This window comes from Pan paniscus, chromosome 1 (assembly GCF_029289425.2).
Source record: "Pan paniscus chromosome 1, NHGRI_mPanPan1-v2.0_pri, whole genome shotgun sequence".
NCBI classification, from domain to species: Eukaryota; Metazoa; Chordata; class Mammalia; order Primates; family Hominidae; genus Pan; species Pan paniscus.
In genome coordinates this window covers 203298703-203322141 of record NC_073249.2, presented here as the reverse complement: position 1 = coordinate 203322141, position 23439 = coordinate 203298703, and the positions used below count along the sequence as shown (strand labels likewise).

The window sequence follows — 23439 nt, the reverse complement described above, 5'->3', positions numbered from 1 at the left end:
TATATCTGGGTGTGTAGTGCAGTCAGTTCTTGAGGAAATGGACATCTGGGAGGTACCTCAAAGGTGACCTCGCTCTGCCTGCCGCCTTCCTGGGTTAATGCAGTCATCATCTACCTCGGCTCCTGATACAGGAAATTCTGTCACCTTTATTTTGTGTCTCTCCCTCTAATTGTTCTCCTGGATCTACTGCTGTTCAGTTTCAGAAAGTTCTTGCCCAACTCCCCCCCACCCCACCCCATTGCCATTACCTTGGTTCAGGCCTCCTTCAGCTCACCACAACAACTTGAATCTGTCCTCCCTTTCCTCCCCCTTTGTCCATCCTCCATACCTATTACCACAGAGATTTTTTTTTTTTTTTTGAGATGGAGTCTCACTCTGTTGGCCAGGCTGGAGTGTAGTGAGTGGTGCAATCTCGGCTCACTGCAACCTCTGCTTCGCAGGTCCAAACGATTCTCCTGCCTCAGCCTCCCAAGTAGCTGGGACTATAGGCACGCACCCCCACACCTGGCTAATTTTTGTATTTTTAGTAGAGACGGGGTTTCACTATGTTGGCTAGGCTGGTCTTGAATTCCTGACCTCAAGTGATCCACCTGCCTTGGCCTCCCAAGGTGCTGGGATTACAAGTGTGAGCCACCGTGCCCAGCCTACCACAGAGATCTTTCTAGAACCCACAACTGACCATGTCACTCCTGCTGTGAACCCTGCGTGGCTCCCTGTCAACCTCAGGATAAAGTCTGAGCTCCCTAGGGTGGTACTGGAGGCCATTCCCAATTCAACTTCATCTTTTTTTTTTTTTTAATTTTTTGTGTGAGACAGAGTCTCACTCTGTCACCCAGGCTAGAGTGCAGTGGTGTGATCTTGGCTCACTGCAAATTCCGCCTCTGGGGTTCAAGTGATTCTTCTGCCTCAGCCTCCCAAGTTGCTGGGATTACAGGCGTGTACCACCATGCCCGGCTCCAATTTGACTTTATCTTGAATCCATTTCTTCTCCCCACCCTGCATTTCAGTCACGTTTCACGCCCTTTTCCTGAGCACACTACTCCCTTTCTTGTCTCTGGACTTTTCTGCTGGAATCCGTCTCTGTCCAGCACATGCCTTGCCCCTCTACCTGAGCTACAACCATTTTTCAGAGACTCCCATCAAAGCTGACTCCTCTGGGAAGTACCCCCTGTACCATCCTGATCCCCCTTGCCCAGAGAGTCGACTTCCCCCCTCTTCTGTGCTCCATCACACCTGGGCCTTTGCGTCCTGGGCTAACTGGGACATGAGCCCCCAAGGGCAGGACCCAGCCTGACCTTCCTCTCCACCCTTGGGCCATCGCTGCACACTGCGGTGAGCTCCATGGGTAAAGGGGAATGCCATCCGGCCCTTCTCACAGGGATCCTCCTGGCTCATCTCATTTGGTTCTTGACTCATCCTTGACTCTTTAGGGCAAAGAGGCACCTGGAAGAAATAATTACAGTCTTTGCATGTGGGTAGTACTTCGCAGTTTACCAGGTGTTTCTGTTTCTCATTGGTCTTTATATGTCTGTGGGTTTCAGGGAAGGTGTTGTCAACCCCATTTTACAGATGGAAAGCTTGGTTCAGAGAGTTAGGGATGGAGCCAATCCCCAGTCTTGGGCAAGGCCCTGACCCTGAAAATCCTTTTGTGATCCAAGCCCCCCATTTCCTAAACGTGTGCTGAGAACCAGGGAAAACCGGGGTATCCAAGTAAGAAGAGGGAATGCGGATTCTGGCCTGGGCTAACAGCAACAGTAATAATGACCCCACGGCAGCCACTGCCCTTGTCCTGCTCTGTGTTCCATCCACGTCACGAGCATCATCTGCTTATGAGGAAGGGTTACTCATTCCCATGTTACAGATAAGGAAACTGAGGCCCAGCAAAGCTAAGAGACTTGCCTTTCTTGGCCAGTTTCCTTCCGATGCCTTGGTGATCGCTACAGCCCTTTACAGTTTGTAACTTTAGCACCCCTTCCCTGATCTCTCCAGTCTAGCACTGGTAGGTGGACGTGCTCCCATTTGACAGAAGCAGCAACTGAGGCTCAAAAGTCAAGGGCGGAGCTGGGAGACGGCACTCAGCCTTCCGATCATGGGAGCGCGCCCAGAGCCTGGTGGCGCAGCTCTGGCGGGGAGGCGGGGAGCAAGCGGTAGGGCCGCGAGTGGGCGTCCGCGTCTCTTCCCCGCCAGCCGCCAACGCCGCCGCCGCCGCCACAGCAGAGCCTGGCTTCCCCGCAGCGAGCGCGGCAGGTGCGCAGCCGGTGGCGGCGTCGGCGCGGCGGGTGCGCCCGCGTGGGCGTGGGCGAGGGACCCGGGCGGGCGGGGCCCCACGCCCATCCTCCCTCCCCCCTGCCCTCTCTCCCGTGGCTGGTGGCAGGTGAGTGGGTGTCGAGGAACCGCCAGGCAGCGGAGAAAACAGGACGCCGCAGAAATCAGATTACTCACCTGCAGCTGCTACTACCCAGGGCTAATAAAAGCAGAGCTTCCTGTTGTTTCTTTATTACCGCCCTCTGCCTCCCTCCGCCCCAATCCGCTCCCAGCTGCAGCCAGAGCCCCAACTGATCGCCAGAAACCGGTTGCTTGGGGTCCAGACCAATCCAGTGCCTGAAATACCCTCTGTGCCGCACAGGGTTGGGTTAATGCTTCCTCAAGGGTGGACTTCGGTCACCTGCATGGGAACCACCTGGGTTGCTGGTTAACAACACACATCTCCAAATACGGCTTCACACCTGCTCGATCAATTCCTGCAGTTTGGGGCCCAAGAGCAGAATTCATAGGAATCTCAGGTGATTTGTAGGCAGGCTGAAGTTTGAGAACCACTGAGTCTGGATGTTGTAGGTTCAGATGATGTGGGTTTCCTGTTCTCAAATGCGACCCACAAGTTAGGGATGAAACCTATCCCCAGTCTTGGGCACGTGGGGCAGAGCCTCAGTCTGCTTATTTGTAAAATGGGGGTGAAAATAATAGAGACCTCTCAGGACTGACTGAAACAAGGCTCAAATGGAGAATACACTTATCGCGATTCCTAGCGATTGCTCCTGGAGTTTATAGACCAACCAGGACTAGGCACGGAGTACCATCCATGAAGTGTGAGGGGCAGGATGAAGAAGCAGGCAGAATGGACCTCGGCTGGGAAGGGGCCATGATTCACCCTGGGTGCACTGAGAAAGACCTTTCACCATCGAGCTTCTCCAGAGTCCAGTCCCCCTCACACCAGGAAAATGTTCCTGCCCAGGACACGGACAACCCTGATGGCTAGATCCAGTGGCCTCTTGTCAGCCCTTCTGTGACACCTGACTCTGGAGTGGACGTCACCTTTCTCCTCCAAGCTGTCACCTCCCTCAACTTCAGGGCAAGTTTGGATCCCCTTCTTCGTCTTCCTCCTATCTAGCTAGCAGCTCCCTTGCAGGCCCCCGCAGCCCTTCCTCCTCCTGCGTCCGCAGTCATGGGCACCTCGGCCTACTGCGCAGCCTCTACATCCTCCCAGGACAACTCACCCACTCTCAGTTACCTTCTTTAAGCTGAGCTCTGCCCTTCCTGAGTCCCTGATTCATAAACACAGCACCTCCTTGACATCTCTGCTTGGCAACTCCCCTGCATCCAACTCAACTTGACCGGCTCCAAACTCATCATCTCACTCTCCCCTGCCACCTGCCTCTTCTGGTTTCTCTGTCTCAGGGCAACACAGCTGGATATTGTCCCAGGTGATGTCTGCTCCTCAGCTCCTCATTCAGCTTTCCAATACAATCCATTTTATCTCCCCAGTTTTGCTCCAGAATCTGTCCCCTTCTTCCTAGTCTTCCTGTCCCTCTGCACCCCAGGCCCCCTAGTTCAGGACTCCATAATCTCTCACCTGGATGATTCTAACAGCCTCTTTTTTTTTTTTTTGAGACCGAGTCTCACTCTGTCGCCCAGGCTGGAGTGCAGTGGTGCGATCTTGGCTCACTGCAAGCTCCGCCTCCTGGGTTCACGCCATTCTCCTGCCTCAGTGATATTTACTGAGCTCTTACCCAATGCTCAGTACCATGGCAAGCCAGTTAATCTTTGTAGCTTTATCTCAGCCTCATACCATTTACATGATTATTATTCCTGACTTACAGATGAAAAAACTGAGGAAGAGGGAGGTTAGGTAGCTTGCCCAAGGTCACAAAGCTAGTAAGTAGCAGAGTTGGGATTTGTACCCAGGTCTCTCTGGATCCAAAGCTGGTACTGTTAGCTGTTCTAATCTTGAGCCACCTTGTCCCAGTTGCATAGTCTTCTTTTTTGTATCTTCCCTGGCATCTCAGAGGATGCCTGGCATATGGCAGATGTTTGTTGAATGAATAAACAAATCTGTCTGCACTCCCATTTAATTCTTCTTTTTTTTGACAGAGTTTTGCTCTTGTCGCCCAGGTTGGAATGCAGTGGCATGATCTCGGCTCACTGCAACCTCTGCTTCCTGGATTCAAGCAATTCTCCTGCCTCAGCCTCTGAAGTAGCTAGGATTATAGGCATGAGCCACTACACCCAGCTAATTTTTGTATTTTTAGTAGAGCCGAGGTTTCACCATGTTGGCCAGGCTGGTCTCGAACTCCTGACCTCAGGTGATCTGCCCACCTCGGCCTCCCAAAGTGCTGGGATAACAGGCATGAGCCTCCGTACCCGGCCCATTTAATTTTTACAACAACCCTAGCAACTACATTTTTAAAAAAAACAACAAAACTTACTATGTAATATTTGATGATTACAAAAAATGTGTGTTGAATATCTGGCATATGAAGACAAACACCTGTGAACCCATGGCCCCAGCTTAGGAACTAGGCCTTCACCAGCACCACTGAGGCCACCTGTGTGTGCCTCCCCAGTCCTATTCCCTGCCTTCCTCCAGAAGTAAACACTATCCTGAATTTTGTGGTTATCATTCCATGCCCTTGCTTTGAAAAAAAAAATAATTTTACCAAATGGGGAGGATCCTGTGCAACACATTATTATGTTTGTTTTTTGATCTTTATATAAACAGCACAATGCATGTGCATTCTTCTTTGGCTTGATTTTTTCATGCATCACTATGTTTCTAAAATACGTACATGATTTTGCACTTTTGGCTGGCCTTCATTCCTTTTTCCTGCTGTCTAGTACTCCGTTGTCAAATAGAATTCAGTGACTTTATCCATTCTCCAGTTGATGAGCACATGGATTGTTTCCAGTTTTTCACTATCACCAATAAGGCTGCCATGATCATTCTTACACCTATGTCTTGGTGCACACATGTAGGAGTTCCTCTAAGCTACCTACCTCAGACTGTAATTGTGGGTCACTGGGTATGCACATAATTAGCTTTACAAGATGCTGCCAAGTGATTTTCTGAAGTGCTTGTATTGACTAACATTCTTCCTTTCCTCTGCCACAGTGGATGAGAATTCCAGCACCTCCGCATCATCCCCAACAGAGTATGATCAGATTCCTTCACTGTTCCTCACACGGTCTCCATTTGCACCTCCCTAATAAGATGAAACATCTTTTTTTTTTTTTTTTTTTTTGAGGCGGAGTTTCACTCTTGTTGCTCAGGCTGGAGTGCAGTGGTGCGATCTCAGCTGACTGCAACCTCTGCCTCCCGGGTTCAAGCGATTCTCCTGCCTCAGCCTCCCGAGTAGCTGGGATTACAGGTGCCTGTCACCAGGCCTGGCTCATTTTTTTTGTATTTTTATTTTGAGACAGAGTCTCACTGCCTCCCAGGCTGGAGTGCAGTGGCGTGATCTCGACTCACTGCAAGCTCCACCTCCCGGGTTCACGCCATTCTCCTGCCTCAGCCTCCCGAGTAGCTGGGACTACAGGTGCCCGCCACCACGCTGGGCTAATTTTTTGTATTTTTAGTGGAGACGGGGTTTCACCATGTTATCCAGAATGGTCTCGATCTCCTGATCTCGTGATCTGCCTGCCTCAGCCTTCACAAAGTGCTGGGATTACAGGCGTGAGCCACCACACCCGGCCTTTTTTTGGATTTTTAGTAGTGACGAGGTGTCACCATATTGGCTAGGTTGGTCTTGAACTCCTGACCTCAGGTGATCTGCCTGCTTCGTGCTGGGATCACAGGTGTGAGCCACCGTGCCCGGCCGAAACATCTTTTCATATGTTTATTTTGCATTCTGGTTTCTTTTTCTGTAAATTGGCTGTCCAGTCCTTTTGCCCACTTTTCTATTAGGTTGTTTAGCTTTTGCTTATTGGTTGGAGGCATTCTTGGAGAAGTTTTTTTTTGTTTTTATTTTTTAGTAGAATTAGAATCTGAGACCCAAGTTCATGGAGGACAGAGCCAGCCTCAAACCTACATATGTCTGATTCCAGGGCCCTTAGTATCCACCCCTTTGTTTCTCATTCATTCATTTCTTTCTTTCTTTCTCTCTTTTTTTTTGAGATGGAGTCTCACTCTGTCACCCAGGCTGGAGTACAGTAGTGTAATCTTGGCTCACTGCAACCTCTCCCTCCCAGGTTCAAATGATTCTCCTGCCTCAGCCTCCCGAGTAGCGGAGACTACAGGCACAAGCCACCACACCCAGATAATTTTTGTATATTTTTTAGTAGAGTCAGGGTTTCACCATGTTAGCCAGGCTGGTCTTGAACTCCTGACCTCAAGGGCTCTGCCTGCCTCAGCCTCCCAAAGTGCTGGGATTACAGGTGTGAGCCACTGCACCTGGCTCATTTATTCATTTCTCAAATGTCTACTAATGACTTTCTCGGTAAACACTGGAGAGGGAGTAGATGGTTGTGGTTAAGAGCGTAGATTCTAGAGCCCCCTGACTAGATTTTCATCTCTGCCTCTCACTAGCTGTGACCTCGGGTAAATTTCTAACCTATCTGTGCCTTAGTTTCCTTTCTATAAAGTAAGGATGATAATAAAGTCCCCTCTTACAGGGTTGATATGTGAGGACTGATGAATGAGTTAATTCATATAAAGGGCTTTGGAGGTGGGGTGGTGCAGTCAGTGCTGAATAAATAAATAGCACATGCCAGGCACTGGGCCTGCAGCACACCATTCTGGGGACACAGGAATGAAAAGACAGACAATGACACTGACATCATGCAGCTCACTGTCCAACAGAAACAGACAAACACAAAACAAGTAAATAAATAAAATAACGTGGTTGTGACAAAGGCAAGGAAGAAAACCACAAGGTGATGAGACAGAGGGTGACGAGACAGAGATCAGGCACTGACTCAGCTGAGGGGTCATGCAGGGAAAGCCCCCTGTAGGAGTTGACATTTAGGCCGAGGCATGGAGGAGGAGAAAGAGCCACCCAGGCAAAGAGCAGAAGAAGGTGGCCCAGAAGAGAAAAGGGCAGGTGCAAAGGCCCTGAGGCAGGAAGAGCTTGACATTTCAAGAACTGCAAGGAGAGCAGTGTGGCCGTGGCTGTGGCTGTGGCTGTAGCCAAGTGAACACGGAGATGACAGCAGGAAGAACGTGGGGAAGCACCAGGGCAAAGGGGCTGGATTTTTTTTTTTTTTTTTTTTTTGAGACGGAGTCTAGCTCTGTCGCCCAGGCTGAAATGCAATGGTGCGATCTCTACTCACTGCAAGCTCCGCCTCCCAGGTACACACCATTCTCCTGCCTCAGCCTCCCGAGTAGCTGGGACTACAGGCGCCTGCCACCATGCCTGGCTAATTTTTTTTTTGTATTTTTAGTAGAGATGGAGTTTCACCATGTTAACCAGGATGGTCTCAATCTCCTGACCTCGTGATCCGCCCACCTCGGCCTCCCAAAGTGCTGGGATTACAGGCATGAGCCACTGCGCCTGGCCAGGGGCTGGATTTTATTCCAAGTGCAGTGGGTGGTTTTGGACAGCAGAGTGTTGTGATCTGATATGTGTCTTTATTTTATTTTATTGAAACAGAGTCTTGCTCTGTCACCCAGGCTGGAGTGCAGTGGTGTGATCTCGGCTTACTGCAACCTCCATCTCCCAGGTTCAAGTGATTCTGATGCCTCAGCCTCCAGAGTAGCTGGGATTACAGGTGCCCACCACCACACCCAGGAAATTTTTTTTTTTTTTTTTAGTAGAGGCAGGGTTTTGCCATGTTGGCTGGGCTGGTCTCAAACTCCTGACCTCAAGTGATCCGCCTGCCTTGGCCTCCCAAAGTGTTGGAATTACAGGCGTGAGCCACCATGCTCAGCCTAATTTATGTCTTTAAAAGATCACTCTGACTGCCTTGTGATCAACTATCTATGAACTGATCTAAATACTTCTTGAAGCCACTAGTATTTTTAGCCAGTACCCCCTCTGTGTGAAGCAAAACTTCCCTTTACTGGTCTTAAATTTACTTCTTTCGAGTTTCAAGGGGAGCCCCCTTCTGCCTCCTATCTTAGGGTTAGTGGCCCAGTGCGAGATCTCTAGTAAAGGTTTTCACTGGGAGGAGGGTCTCCCAGTTTATACCTTACCTGCTCTGTGATGTTTCACCACCTGTAAAATGAAAATAATGAGAGTGGCCACCTCAAGAGGCTTTGATGATGAAATGGGACACAGCTTGGCAGCAGGGAGTAATCAATATAGGCTAGCTTCCATGCAGATGACAATTATGGTGATCAGGAGGATGATAATGATAGGGATGATGGTGATGGTGATGATGGGGATAATGGTGATGGTGATGATGGTGATGATGATGGTGATGGTGATGATGGTGATGGGGATGATGATGGTGATGGTGATGGTGATGATGATGGGGATGATGATGGTGATGTTGGGGATGATGATGATGGTGGTGATGGTGATGATGATGGGGATGATGATGATGGTGATGATGATGATGGGGATGATGATGGTGGGGATGATGGTGATGGGGATGATGATGATGGGGATGATGGTGATGGTGATGATGATGATGATGGGGATGATGATGATGGGGATGATGATGATGGGGATGATGATGATGGGGATGATGATGGGGATGATGAGGATTCTGTTGTGTGATATTGGGTGAGTCAGTGAACGACATTTTCCATGTCTGTCAAATAAGGTTGTTGGACCAAATGATCTGTGAAGGTCCATCGAGGTCTGATGTTCTAGAATTTTCTAGTTTAAGTGCTCTCTTCCTCCTTTCAGCCTGGGTTACCCTCTTCCCTGCAATTTTGGTGCTCCCTAGTGATGTGTGATGAGAGATGGAGTATTATAGTAGAGACAAAACTGATGTGGAGTCAGGAGGCCCGAGGTTCCAGCGGCACCATTTATAGTGGAGTCTTCATCATGGTGCATTTAACTTACACACATTTTTTTTTTCTTTTTGAGACAGGGTCTTGCTCTGTCACCCAGGCTGGGGTGCAATGGCGTGATCTCGGCTCACTGCAACCTCCACCTCCTGGGCTCAAGTGATTCTCATGCCTCAGCCTCCCGAGTAGCTGCGGTTACAGATGTGCACCACCACGCCCGGCTAATTTTTGTATTTTTCACAGAGACGGTGTTTCACCAGGTTGCCCAGGCTGGTCTCGAACTCCCGGCCTCAAGTGATCTGCCCACCTTGGCCTCCCAAAGTGCTGGGATTACGGGCGTGAGCCACTGCACCCAGCCTAATTTACACACATTTAAACACGCTTGTAAAGGGAGGGGAGAGAGAGAGAGAGCACGTTGTGCATGAATCACTGCTACAGAGTCACACTCCAATTCCACTTGGTGAGCACTCACCCCTTGAGGGGGAATGTGACCTGCCAGGGTCCCCTAGCCGGTCCAAGTTCCTGCACATCCAGCCTCATGTGGGCTCTCATCATGCTGAGTGTGATCCTGCTGTTCAAAGGGTTTTTATGTGGTGTGGCCCCAGATACAAGCCAACCATTTCACCTGTGGTGAGCGGAAGGTGCAGCTATCTATAACACCTGAGAAAAAAGAACCTGCTGTATTAGCTGTCAGCTGCGGGAGACCTTGCCCTCTGTTTCACTGGGAAACAGAAGCAATCAGAAGGAAACTTCCTCAGACTCCACCTCTCCCTTCACTCCCGCCTGTATCCGTGCCTGTTACCTGGACGCCTTGTGTGAACTTGAATTCTACGCCCTCCACTGGGACACTGCCCTTCATCCTCTCTCACCTCCTCCAGGACAACAGTGAGCAATTCCTTGCGTCTCTCTCACAGCTCCAGGGGTCCCCCTCTTCTGCTGGCTCATTCACATCACCACACAATCGGCTGCAGTTCTTCCAATTGTACACACACATGCACACATGCACAAGCCCATGCACACACACCCCCACACCCACACCGTCATATTTCTTTGCTCCCCCTTCCAGGAAAACATCTCAGTGTTTTCTGAATTGACCATCTTCATCCCTCCTTCCTTTTCTCTCTCCAGCTCTCTCTGTGGGGCTTTCACCTCCATCGCTCCACTGAAACTGCTCTTGTCAAGGTCATCGATGACCTCCTGCTGACAAACTCAACCGTCCCATCTCTACACCCCAAACTGACCCATCAGGAATAGCATGAGCTCCACCTTCCAAAGCTTCCGCAATCTCACCATCTCCACCGTTACTACCTGTGTCCGAGGCACCACTGTTTCTTACCTGGAGTTGTTTAAGAGCCTCCCAGTGACGTTCCCTGCTTTCTTTCTTTCTTTTTTTTTTTTTTTTTGAGACAGAGTCTTGCTGTCGCCCAGGCTGGAGTGCCGTGGCGCCATCTCGGCTCACTGCAAGCTCCGCCTCCCGGGTTCACGCCATTCTCCTGCCTCAGCCTCCCGCGTAGCTGGGACTACAGGCGCCCGCCACCTCGCCCGGCTAATTTTTTGTATTTTTAGTAGAGACGGGGTTTCACCGTGTTAGCCAGGATGGTCTCGATCTCCTGACCTTGTGATCCGCCCACCTCGGCCTCCCAAAGTGCTGGATTACAGGCGTGAGCCACCGTGCCCGGCCAATTTTTTTTTTTTAGACGGAGTCTCGCTCTGTTGCCCAGGCTGGAGGGCAGCTCACTCCAAGCTCCGCCTCTTGGGTTCACACCATTCTCCTGCCTCAGCCTCCTGAGTAGCTGGGACTACAGGCGCCCGCCACCACGCCTGGCTAATTTTTTTTATTTTTATTTTTAACAGAGACGGGATTTCACCGTGTTAGCCAGGATGGTCTCGATCTCCTGACCTTGTGATCCGCCTGTCTCGACCTCCCAAAGTGCTGGGATTACGGGTGTGAGCCACCGTGCTGGGCCTCCCTGCTTTCATCCTAGCACTCCCTGCTGCCTTTATACCCCATAGAATAACCAATGTGATCTTTTCATTTATTTATTTATTATTATTATTATTATTTTGGAGGCAAAGTCTCGCTCTATCCCCCAGGCTGGAGTACAGTGGTGCAATCTCGGCTCACTGCAACCTTCACCTCCCGGGTTCAAGTGATTCTCATGCCTTAGCCTCCCCAGTAGCTAGGATTACAGGCCCCCACCACCACGCCCGGCTAATTTTTGTATTTTTAGTAGAGACGGGGTTTCACCATGTTGGCCAGGCTGGTCTCGAACTCCTGACCTCAGATGATCTGCCCACCTTGGCCTCCCAAAGTGCTGGGATTACAAGCATGAGCCACCGCACCCAGCCAATGTGATCTTTTTAAAACATGAGTCAAATTACTTCCTTCCTCTGTTCAAATGCCCCAGTGGCTCCCCTCTCACTCAGAGAAAATCTTAACACCGTTCTGTGGCCTAGAAAGTCCTACCTGAGCTGTGCACACCCCTCCCCACCTTACCTCCTGTTGCTTTTCCCTCCCTTGCCCCAGCCCCACTGGCCTCCTTGCTGTTCTTTGAGCAGCCAAGCACAATCACGCCTCCAGGTCTTTGCCCTTGTATTCCCTCTGCCTAGAGAAGGTAACTGCCCCTGCCCATTTATCCATGACAGGGCTCACTTCCGCTCATCACTAGGCAAGCTTTCTCTGGCCATCCTGTTATACATACAATAGCACCCTAATCCTCTCTCACCTCTCCCACTGTCTAGCCCTCTCTCCTGCTTGTCTTTTCTTCATGTCATTCATCACTATAGAACTGACCTTTGTTTACTGTATGTCTCTCCCACTAGAATGTTGTAGTCCTTATCATCAGCAGAGACTTTGTGTCATCCTCTGCTATATTATCCTGAAGAGTGCCTGGCTCATGGTAGGTGTTGAATCAATATACGTTAAGTAGATGAAAGCATTTGCATAACTGGGAAGCTATTTGTTGGTGTCCACTGCACTCCAGCCTGAGTGACACAGTGAGACCCTGTCTTAAAATAATAATAATAATAATAATAATAATAATATTGGTGAGGGCTGGGTGCGATGGCTGATGCCTGTAATCCCAGTACTTTGGGAGGCTGAGGTGGGTGGATTGCTGGAACACAGGACTTCAAAACCAACCTGGGCAACATGGTGAGACCCTGGCTCTACAAAAAAATTTTAAAAAGTAGCCCTGCATGGTGGCACGTGCCTGTGGTCCCAGCTATGCAGGTGGCTGAATGAAGTGGGAGGATGGCTTGAGCCCAGGAGTTCAAGGCTACAGTGAACCGTGATCATGCCACTGCACTCCAGCCTGGCAGTCTGAGGGAGACTGTTTCTATATTGCTGAGGATGTGGGTAGCTGGAGAGTCTCAGGCATTATCAGTGAAAGTGTGAATTGCTATTACCCTAGTGTGAGGCAAGTCCTTTGACTCCTGAATCCTCAGTCTAGGAATTTACCCTCAGGTAATTCTTACCCAATGTCAAAAAGATGCAGGGATGTTCACAGAACTTTTTTTATAATAGTGAAAAATTGGAAATGACATCAATGTCCGACCATACAAATGTTGGTTGTTAAAATTATGATAGAGCCATATAATGAATACTAAGGGGCCATCAAAAATGATATTGTGAAAGGATACTTCATGAAACTTGAGAATATGTTTATAATATATTATTAAGTGAACATTTTTTTAAAAACCAGCAGGCCAGGTGTGGCGCCTCATGCCTGTAATCCTAGCACTTTGGGAGGCTGAGGTGGGTGGATCACCTGAAGTCAGGAGTTCAGGACCAGCCTGGCCAACATGGTAAAACCTCGTCTCTACTAAAAATACAAAAATAAGCCAGGCGTGGTGGTGTGCGCCTGTAATCCCAGCTACCCAGGAGGCTGCGGCAGGAGAATCGCTGGAACCCGGGAGGCAGAGGTTGCAGTGAGCTGAGATTGGACTACTGCACTCCAGCCTGGGTGACAGAGCGAGACTCCATCTCAAAGAAAAAAAAAAAAATTCAGAGCAATATGTAAAGTGTGATGTCATTCTTGTATACACATATCTGTGTGTGTTCAGACCCAGGAAGCTATTTAGGAAGAGGACACCAACATGTTTAAAATGTGGTGGTTTCCATTGTTGAATTGAGCTGGTGGGAGGTGTAGGGGGGTTCACTGTGTTATTCTTTCAACCTTTCTGTATGTTTAAAAAATCTGGGCCAGGCACAGTGGCTCACGCCTGTCATCCCAGCACTTTGGGAGGCCAAGGCAGGCCTTGGCAGGATCACTTGAGCCGGGAGTTTCAGACCAGCCTGGGCAACATGGTGAAACCCCATCTCTACAAAAAAATATAAAAATTAGCTGGGCATGGTGGTGTGCACCTGTAGTCCCAGACTCAGGAGGCTGAGGTGGGAGGATTGCTTGAGCCCTGGAGATTGAGGCTGCAGTGAGCCCAGATTGTACCATTGCACGCCAGCCTGGGTGACAGAGTGTGGCCCTGTCTCAGAAAAAAAAAAAAAAGAAAAATCTAGTCAGGTGTGGTGGCTCATGCCTGTGGTCTCAGCACTTTGGGAGGCTGAGGCAGGAGAACCACTTGAGGCTAAGAGTTTGAGACTGGCCTGGGCAATGTAGTGAGATCCAGCCTCTAAAAAAAAAAATTAGCCAGATGTGGTGGCAAACGCCTGTGGTCCCAGTAGCTCTGGAGGCTGAGAGGATTGCTTGAGCCCAGGAGGTCAAGGCTGCAGTGAGCCCTGATTGTGCCATTGCACTCCAGCCTGGGTGACAGAATGAGACCCTGTCAAGAAAGAAAGGAAGAAGGGAAAGGGAAAGGGAAAGGGAAAGGGAAAGAAAGAGAGAGAGAAAGAAAGATCTTACAATAAAAAATTGAAAGACCTGTAATCCCAGCACTTTGGGAGGCTGAGGCTGGCGGATCACTTGAGGTCAGGAGTTCGAGACCAGCCTGGCCAACATGGTGAAACCCTGTCTCTACTAAAAATACAAAAATTAGCTGGGCATGATGGCATGTGCCTGTAATCCCAGCTACTTGGGAGGCTGAGGCAGGAGAATCGCTTGAACCCAGGAGGCAGAGGTTACAGTGAGCCAAGATCGCACCACTGCACTCCAGCCTGGGTGACAGAGTGAGACTCCGTCACAAAAAAAAAAAAAAAAATTTTTTTTTGAAAGAAAATATGGTTATTTGGGGGTAGAGGGATTTGGGGAGATAGTTTTTCTTCTTTGCACATCGTGTATTTTATTTACTTTCCTATAATGAGCATCTACCACTTTTACAAAACTAATGAATTGATATCAAAATAAAATACTCTTGTCACACAAAATGTTTAAATTTAAAAAATAAACAATAGTTGTCTTGATAGTTTAAAAAGATAGAAGACAACACAAATACCTGTGAGTAGAGAACTGAGTAAGTAAATTATAGTAGTCATACAAACATTGCACCCCCATTTAAAAATATGTTATAGAAAATATATTTACAGTAATTTGGTGAGTGAAAAAACAGGCCATAAAACAGACTGTAGAGTATTAACCCATTTTTGAAAAAAAATGTATATATGTTGCCCACCCATAGAAAAAACTGGAAATATCCATGCCAAAATGTTAGCAGTGGTTTTCTTTGGAAAATGGAATGACAGGTGTTTTTCCTCCCTTCCTTTTGCTTATTTGTATGTCATAAATCGGTTTTATCCAGTAGAACTTTCTGTGATGATGGAAATGTTCTCTATCTGCCTTGTTCAATATTATCATAGCCATTAGCCACATACGGAATACTTCACATATGGCTAGTTGGCCAGGCCCTGTGGCTCATGCCTGTAATCCCAGCACTTTGGGAGGTCCAGGTGGGCAGATCACTTGAGCCCAGGGGTTTGAGACCAGCCAGGGCAACATAGCAAAACCCTATCTCTATAAAAAAATACAAAAATTAGCTGGGTGTGGTGGTGAGTGACTGTAGTCCCAGCTACTTGGGAGGCGGAGGTGGGAGGATTGCCTGAGCCCAGGAGGTTGAGGCTGCAGTGAGTCATGATTGCACCAGTGCACTCCAGCCTGGGCAACAGAGCAAGACCCTGCCTCAAAATAAAATAAATAAATGTGGCTAGTGAGACTGAAAAATGAAATTTTTATTGTACTTAATTATAATTAATTTAAACTTAAGTGGCCACATGTGGCTAGTGGTTACTGCATTGGACAGCATAGTTCTCAAATGTTTATGAAGAACACACATATTGGCTTTGCAAAGAGGGAAAAGAGACTTTTCTTCCTTTTTTTGCCTTGTGTGTTTATTTGTTCTGCCCTGGCTTCTTGAAGAGCTCCTCTGAAATCCCAGGGAGAGGCAGTGAATGCAAGGGCTTTGCAAACTGTTAAGTGCTGTACTCAGGAGATGCTGCTGTATGAGACTCTTTTTCCCCTTGCCTGGAACCCTTTTTCTCCTCTCCTCATGGGCTCCCAGCTAAGGTAGAGCCCTGACCAGAGAAAGCATCTTTGGGTGGTCTCTCAAGGGGGAACAGGGTATCCTGGGGTCTGGCCCCTGCAGCTAAGGCCCTCTCCTGAAAAGACTTTCCAGAAGGCACTCATTCACTCATGTATTCATTCAACAACCATTACTAACCATTCTCCTTCTCACCAGTCACTGCACTAGGCCCTGGGTACAGTGGGGTGGCTTAAAGTCTAGGCTTTGGGAGGTATGGAGTGGTAACTGACAGGGCTGGGACACAGAAGGCCAGCTCAGCCACCCGTGGGCATGCCCCTTAATTTTCCTAAACCTCTATTTTTCTCTTCTGTAAAAGCAGGGAAATAGTGACACTGTCTTGCCAATCCCCTAGGGTCAATCAGGGCTGGGAAAGTTAATTACAGAGGCCTGCAGAGATATTCGTGATCAAAGAATATGCCTTCCTGGGAGAATAAGCGGGTAGTGACAGCCAGCTCCAATGCCCATGTAGATATTATTATTAATAATATTTTATCAGCCAGGCGCGGTGACTCACGCCTGTAATCCCAGCATTTTGAGAGGCTGAGGCGGGCAGATTACGAGGTCAGGAGATCGAGACCATCCTGGCTAACACAGTGAAACCCCATCTCTACTAAAAATACAAAAAATTAGCCAGGCGTGGTGGCAGGCGCCTGTGGTCCCAGCTACTCGAGAGGCTGAGGAAGGAGAATGGCGTGATCCCAGGAGGCGGAGCTTGCAGTGAGCTGAGATCGAGCCACTGCACTCCAGCCTGGGCAACAGAGCAAGACTCCGTCTCAAAAAAAAAAAAAAAAAAATTAGCCGAGCGTGGTGGCACGCGCCTGTAGTCCCAGATACTTGAGAGGCTGAGAATTGCTTCAACTTGAGAAGTGGAGGTTGCAGTGAGCCGAGATTGCACCACTGCACTCCAGCCTGGGTGATAGAGCAAGACTCCGTCTCAAAAATAAATAAAATAATGATAATAATAATAATATTTTATCACAACACATCACAGTTTCTTTAAGAGTAGTTAAAATATCAACCTTAAGGAAACCAGGAAAAGGGTGTTATCATTCATCCATACAGCATTTGTTGATTCCCACTGAAGTTCCAGGCCAAGGTGGGGTAGGGGATCAGTCTGGGAATGGGGACCTGACATGCGAGAAAGACACATAAGGAAATATTCCCTTTTTATTCATTCACTCCTCTGGCATATGCCAGGCCTCTGGGGACATAATGAAAGACATCCACAGCCTTGCTCTCAGGAAGCTTTTAAAGGAAGTGGGGAGGCAGATATTCCTCAAATAGCCACTCAACTGCATATTATAAACGGTGATAAGGGTTAAGGAGAGGAAGTACAGAGTGCTATGAAGACATCATGGGGGACCTTGATGTACTTGGTGGTGGGAGGGTCAGAGATGGCATCTCTGGGGAGGTCAACATCTAAAGGAGTTGAATAAGGACTGATAGGGTGGGGAAAGAGGGTCCAGGAGGCAGAAACAGCATGTGCCAAGGCCCTGAGCTGGGAGAGGGCAGGGTGCTTGTGAGGCCAGTGTGGCTGGAACCCAGCTGGCAGAAGGAAGGGGTGCGTTATGCAGCTGAGGCTCTAGTGGACCATACTTAGGAGCCAGTGAAGGCTTCAGGGAAGGACAGTGAGGACAGCTGTCCATTCTGGTTGGAACACTGGAGGGGCAGAGTGGGCGAGGCATGGGCACAATGGCAGCTGGTGCCAGGGAGGCAGCAATGGGGTGGAGAGAAGGGGAGAGTGGGTGCGTAATGAGCGCGATGGCAGCCTGTGTCAGGGAGACAGCAGGGGGTTGAGAGAAGGGGAGAAATTTGAGGGCTGCTTGGGAGGTAAGTGGGGCAAGACGTGGGGTTGGATTGGCCCTGGGAGAGGTGGCACGAGAGGCCCCAGTGGGTAAGCTCTGTGACCCAGGAAGGGCTGGCTAAATCTGACCTGGGGAAGGCCTCCCAGATGGAGCACATCTCCCCGGTATCGTGAAATAGGTTGCAGCACCCCTAGTGGAGAAAAAGGGGAAAGACAGTCTATCCCTGGTGAGCAGAAATTCAGCTGGGAGTTGTCAGTGAAATGAAACTAACATTGAGTATGGACCGTGTACCAAGCCCTTTCTAAGTGCTTTACCTTCATCACCTCATTTAATCCTCCCAACAACTCTACAAGATCGATGCTATTATCACTCTCATTTTACAGATGAGGAAGCTGAGGCTCAGAGAGGTGCTGCCACTGGGATGCGGACTCCAGGAAGCCTGACCCCGTCCTGCCTTTTAATCATGGCATCATACTGCTCTTGTGGTTTGGGATGATTAGAACCTGAGAGAGTTGGAGAGGGGAAGGAGCGGGTTGAGTCTGAGGCTAAGAAATGGGCTGGGACCAAATCCCGGGGGGCTGCTGGTGTTAGACTTGGGGGTGTTGACATCATTGCAGATGAGTGGGTAGCACATTCTTAGGGAGAGGGTGGTGGGATCACGTGTGCTTTTCTGAGAAGTCACTCTGGGATGGGGCAGAGAAGAAGTAAAAAAACAAAAACAAAAACAAAAACAGAGGAGAGACAGTGAGGCAGGGCATGTGTGAGTACAAGGCCAGGGCAGCAGGGCTCTGGGAAGGGTGAACACCAGGCAGACAGTTCCAAGGTAGATCTAACAGGTGACTAGGTGGTGGGAGGTGAGGGGTGAACAATCAGATGTGGGTAAAGGGTCACGTTGGTTTTATTCATTCACTCAGCAAACTTTTTTTTTTTTTTTTTTTTTTTAGATGGAGTCTTGCTCTGTCGCCCAGGCTGGAGAGCAGTGGCGCCATCTCAGCTCGCTGCAACCTTCACCTCCCGGGTTCAAGCGATTCTCCTGCCTCAGCCTCCCAAGTAGCTGGGATTACAGGCACGCGCCACCATGCCCGGCTAATTTTTGTTAGTTTTTCATAGAGATGGGTTTTCACCATGTTGGCCAGGCTGGTCTCGAACACCTGACCTCAAGTGATCTGCCCACCTCAGCCTCCCAAAGTGTTGAGATTACAGGTGTGAGCCATGTGCCTAGCCCACTTAGCAAACCTTTATTGAGCACCTACTATGTGCCAGGTCTCGAACAAAGTGCTAAGAACATAGAGAAAAAGGATGGGATTGCTGGCCAAGAAGGGACATGGGAGAGGAGAAGGGAAGGGAGGACAGTGATGGATCCGGCTGGGGATGTACCGAGTTGGCGGGGCAGGGGACAGCCAAGGGGCAACAGCCAAGGGGCAGCTGAACACATGGTCTGAGACTCAGGAAAGAGGTAGAATTTGAGACGCAGGATTTTAAAAATCAAATCTCGAGCACAACTTGGTAAACTTACTGAAAATCATTGACTTGTACCCTTAAAGTGAGTGAATTGTATGATCTATAAGTAATACCTGGATAAAGTTTTCAAAATACAATTAGGGAAAAACCCAAGAAGTCTCAAAGTTCCTAGGAAATCATGAAACAAGGAGGAAGAGAACATTCCAGTCAGAGGGCAGAGGGTGTGAGTGAAACCTGGCGGCCTGGCTGGAGTGGGCACGAGGTGTGGCTGAAACCAGGGGTGCTTAGCGGGGATGGACGGAGCTGCAGCCTCGCCCTTGAGTGGGTTGTACCAGTCATGTCACTGAGCACTGACGCTGCGCTCTGCATCCTGGAGAAAATCAATCTTCCAACAACCCCAGAAGAAGGGATGCCAGATGAGGAAACTGAGGTTCAGAGAGGTTAAGTAGCTTACCCAGTCACATTGCTATTAAGGAGGTATATATATATATATATTTATATGGAGACGGAGTCTTGCTCTGTCGCCCAGCCTGGAGTGCAGTGGCTGGATCTCAGTTCACTGCAAGCTCCTCCTCCCAGATTCACGCCATTCTCCTGCCTCAGCCTTGCGAGTAGCTGGGACTACAGGCGCCCACCACCACGCCCGGCTAATTTTTTGTATTTTTAGTAGAGACGGGGTTTCACCTGTTAGCTAGGATGGTCTTGATCTCCTGACCTTGTGATCCACCGGCCTTGGCCTCCCAAAGTGCTGGGATTACAGGCGTGAGCCACCGCACCTGGCTTTTTTTTTTTTTTTTCTGGAGTCTCGCTTTGTCACCCAGGCTGGAGTGCAGTGGCACAATCTCGGCTCACTGCAACCTCTGCTTCCCGGGTTCAAGCAATTCTCGTGCCTCAGCCTCCTGAGTAGCTGAGATTACAGGTGCCCGCCACCAGGCCGGGCTAATTTTTGTATTTTTAGTAGAGATAGGGCTTCAGCATGTTGGCCAGGCTGGTCTTGAACTCCTGACCTCATGACCCACCCACCTCGGCTTCCCAAAGTGCTGGGATTACAGGCATGAGCCACAGCGCGCAGCTTAAGGGGGTAGAATCTGAGATCCATCAGCTCTAGAGTTTGGGATCTTGAGTAACAGTTTCGCCACATTTAACAAATGTCCGGGGCCTGGAACTGAGACACTGGCGCTTCTATCGCGCCATCTGCTGGCCAAAACGTAGAGCTCAACTGGCGACGGAAAGGCGTTGGTTCCCAGGCTTGACAGGATTCCCTTCTGCCCTCTTCTCAACTGTTTCTCCCAACAGCCCTGAGTGGGTGGTAGGCAGGAATTGTCCAGCCTCATCTTACCAATGAGGAGACCAAGGCTTGGAGAGAAGAGGCGACTTCTCAAAGATGATCCAGAGGAGTAAAGGAGGCCCCGGGATTCAAACACCCCTCCGTGAGGTGCTCTCCACCTCCCGCTGTCCTCAGTGTGGACTTAGATCCCAGAGCATCTTCACCCCTCTGAGGGGGTGAGGCCAGTCCCCTCCCTGGCTGGCTTGCAGACAGCGACCCAGGTTCAGGTAGCGGCCTAACCCACCCAGCTCTGTCTCTGCGGGGGTGGTTTGACCTGATGCAGGTTTGAGCCTGTATCAGGCTCTGTGGGGGGTTAGGGCAGGGTTCTCAAGGCTGAGCAGAAAGCTTCCACCCCACCTCTCCACTGGGGACTCCAAGCAGGTGACATTTCTGTTTGGGGAGCTGGCTGCCCCTTCCCTGTCCCCAGCCCTTCAGGAATTCTGGGTCTCAGGCTCTGGAAGGAGGGAGAGGAGAGAGAGAGAGGAGGCCCAGGCAGAAGTGGGGAGACAGTAGGCTGGGAGAAGGAGGGGCATGGGGGTGGGGCCAGAGCAAGGCCACAGCGAATGACAGTGACAGCAACCGTGCTAGGAAGAGCTGCCTCTGTGGAGGGACAGGCGCTGCAAAGGTGCTTTATGGGAATTATGAGCCTTAACCTTCTCTGTGGCCCTGAGAGGCAGGGAGGATCATGACCCTCACTGACAGTGGAGGAGCAGTATCCAGGAGCTTGAGTAATGTGCCCAGGGTCACATGGCCAGTGAATATGAAGCCAGAGTCACAACCTAGGGAGTTGTGACTCCCAGAAGGAGGGGACTGACGGGAAGCAGAGTGAAGGAGCAAAGGACTGACCATTGGGGTGGCCATCAGGCTGGGAGTGGGGGACAAAGACGTCCGGCTGCCGGGCCGTCCCATGGCTGTCATCGTGTGTACGAGTGTGTATGTGTGCCAGGGAGAGAGAGTGTCTGAGAGTCTCGGTTGTCAAATCTTGGTGACATCCTGGTGGCATGGGTTGTCTGACTGTGGCTGAGCAATCTGAGTTGTTGAGGGGCCAGGAAGGCTTCTTCTCTCCCCCAAGAAGTCTGGGTCAACTTTGGGTCATCCTTCCGAGCACATCTTAAAAGTCACCTCTCCTGGGAAGCCCTCCTGGATTGCTAAAATGGGGTCGAATTCCCATGTTACACACTTGCAATGCTTCTCCTGCCAAGTAGTCATCATATGTATAAGTGGTTAAATATTTGTATTTACTGGATAGAAGCCCTGTGTTCTGACCCAGTTGGAGCTGGCAGTGGGCAGGTACCAGGAATTTAGATAAAACCAGATGTGCTGGGGCAGGTTGCAGAGGGAAACCCTGGCTCTGAATATTCATTGTTTCCTGAGCTCCAGGCTGCGGATTTTATTGAGAGAACGGAGACTGCTGGTGAACTCTCAAGGGGGTTAATTGGAGTTTTATCAAGCCAGATTTCATGGTGTCTGCTTAATGTTCATCTCTCCAAGCTTCCCACCAGACTGCAAAGGCTGAGGTGACTGCCTTGACCCTACTACGTCCCTAGAACTTAAAGCCCCGTGGGTGGTTCTTGCACTTAACAAACACATATTAAAGGAAAGAACGAATCGATGAAGCATGGGTTTGGGTGCCGGGCTGGGGAAACCAGGTTTGTGAGTGAGGGGATGAGGTGACAGGACCCAAGCAGGGCTGGCATGGGTGGCAGCGGAGAACCACAAGACCACGTGTGGTCACCTATGTGATGATGCCTCCTGGAGTTGTTCAGAGCAGTGCACAGCCTGTGGTAGGGGGCTGGCTTCCCTTAAACGCTGTTTGGGGAAGTAGAGCCTGACAGTAGGTTTTCAGGAACTGGGAGGACCAGAAGGTGCCCTGATTCCCTTCCTCCCTGATCTCCCCTGGCACCAGCTCCTTGCTCAGCCTCCTCGCTTCTCTAATTTCTTGCAGCTGCAGTGTTCTGAATAGCAGTCCAGCTATGAGGGGAGGTGCCCGTGGCAGGCCTCAGCTGACCCTGGAGAGGCCACTAAGACCTGGCTGTCGCCTCCACAGCTGCTCGGAGGCAGGTGAGTCTGGTTCTCTGAGTCTCCCTCCTAGAGGTGGGCACTGAAGTCAAGCCCAGCGGATGGGAAGGAAAGAGGCCAGGGCTGGAGAAGGCAGCCAGCGTTTCCCACTTCCTCCCCAACTGCCACTCCAGGTGGTGGCCCAGGTGACTGGGTCTCTTTGTCCTCCTCCCTCCCAGACACACTCTTGCCCTGGGTTTTCAGGAAAGTGGGGAGGCTAAGCAGCTCATCCCAGGCAGTTGGGCAAACCATCCCACCAGGCGCCTGGCCAGATGCTGTCCCAGACACCTCCCTCCAGGCTGTCATCCTCCACATCACTGGGACCAGTAGTAAGGGAAATAGAAAGCTCCCCAGCACCCTCCACCTGCACCCCAGGCCTGATCCTGAGGCATGGCTGGCTCAGAGACAGTGACAGTGGGGTCAGAGGGTATGAGACAGATTCTCCATCTACCAGGAACAGGCAAGTGAGCCCCAGCCTCCTCGTCTGGAATGAGGGACAATAGTACCTATTTCACAGTAAAGTTTCTGGAACATAGGTGTTCAATAAATGACAGATGCTACCATCACAGATTACCAATGTTACAAAACTGTAAACAGAGAAAGGTGGCTTTGTAAGAAGAAGAAAAGAGATCATTCTTTTTCCACCATGTGAGGACCCAGCAAGAGGGTGGCTGTCTGCAAGCCCAGGGAGAGAGCCCTCACCAGGAATCTGCTGGCACCTTAATCTTGGACTTCCCAGCCTCCACAACTGTGAGAAATAAATGTATGTTGTTTAAGCCACCCAGTTTGTGGTATTTTGTTATAGCAGTCCTAGCTGACTAAAAAATACTGTCTCCTATAACCCACGAGTTTTGTTTCAAAGCACTTAACATAATCTATAGTTATACATCTACCTATGCAATTTATCTTTTTAAATTTTATTTTGTTTTATTATTTTTGGGGGATGGAGTCTCACTCAGTCACCCAGGCTGGAGTGCAGTGGCATGATCTCGGCTCACTGCAACTTTCGCCTCCTGAGTTCAAGCAATTCTCCTGTCTCAGCCTCTGAGTAGCTGGGATTATAGGTGTGTACCACCACGCCTGGCTAATTTTTGTATTTTTATTAGAGACGGGGTTTCACCATGTTGGCCAGGTTGCTCTCAAACTCCTAA

At 49.8% G+C, this 23439-nt stretch overlaps 1 long non-coding RNA gene across 2 annotated transcripts in view; it reads left to right on the top strand.

The window, feature by feature from the left end:
* LOC134728550 (uncharacterized) overlaps positions 1–23027 on the top strand; it is a 91161-nt gene extending 68134 nt beyond the window's left edge. For both annotated transcript variants that reach the window (XR_010109068.1, XR_010109070.1), the window contains 2 exons: positions 22176–22291; positions 22942–23027. This is a non-coding gene — a long non-coding RNA (uncharacterized LOC134728550). The remainder of the gene's footprint in view (positions 1–22175; positions 22292–22941) is intronic.
* The last annotated feature ends 412 nt before the right edge of the window (positions 23028–23439 follow it).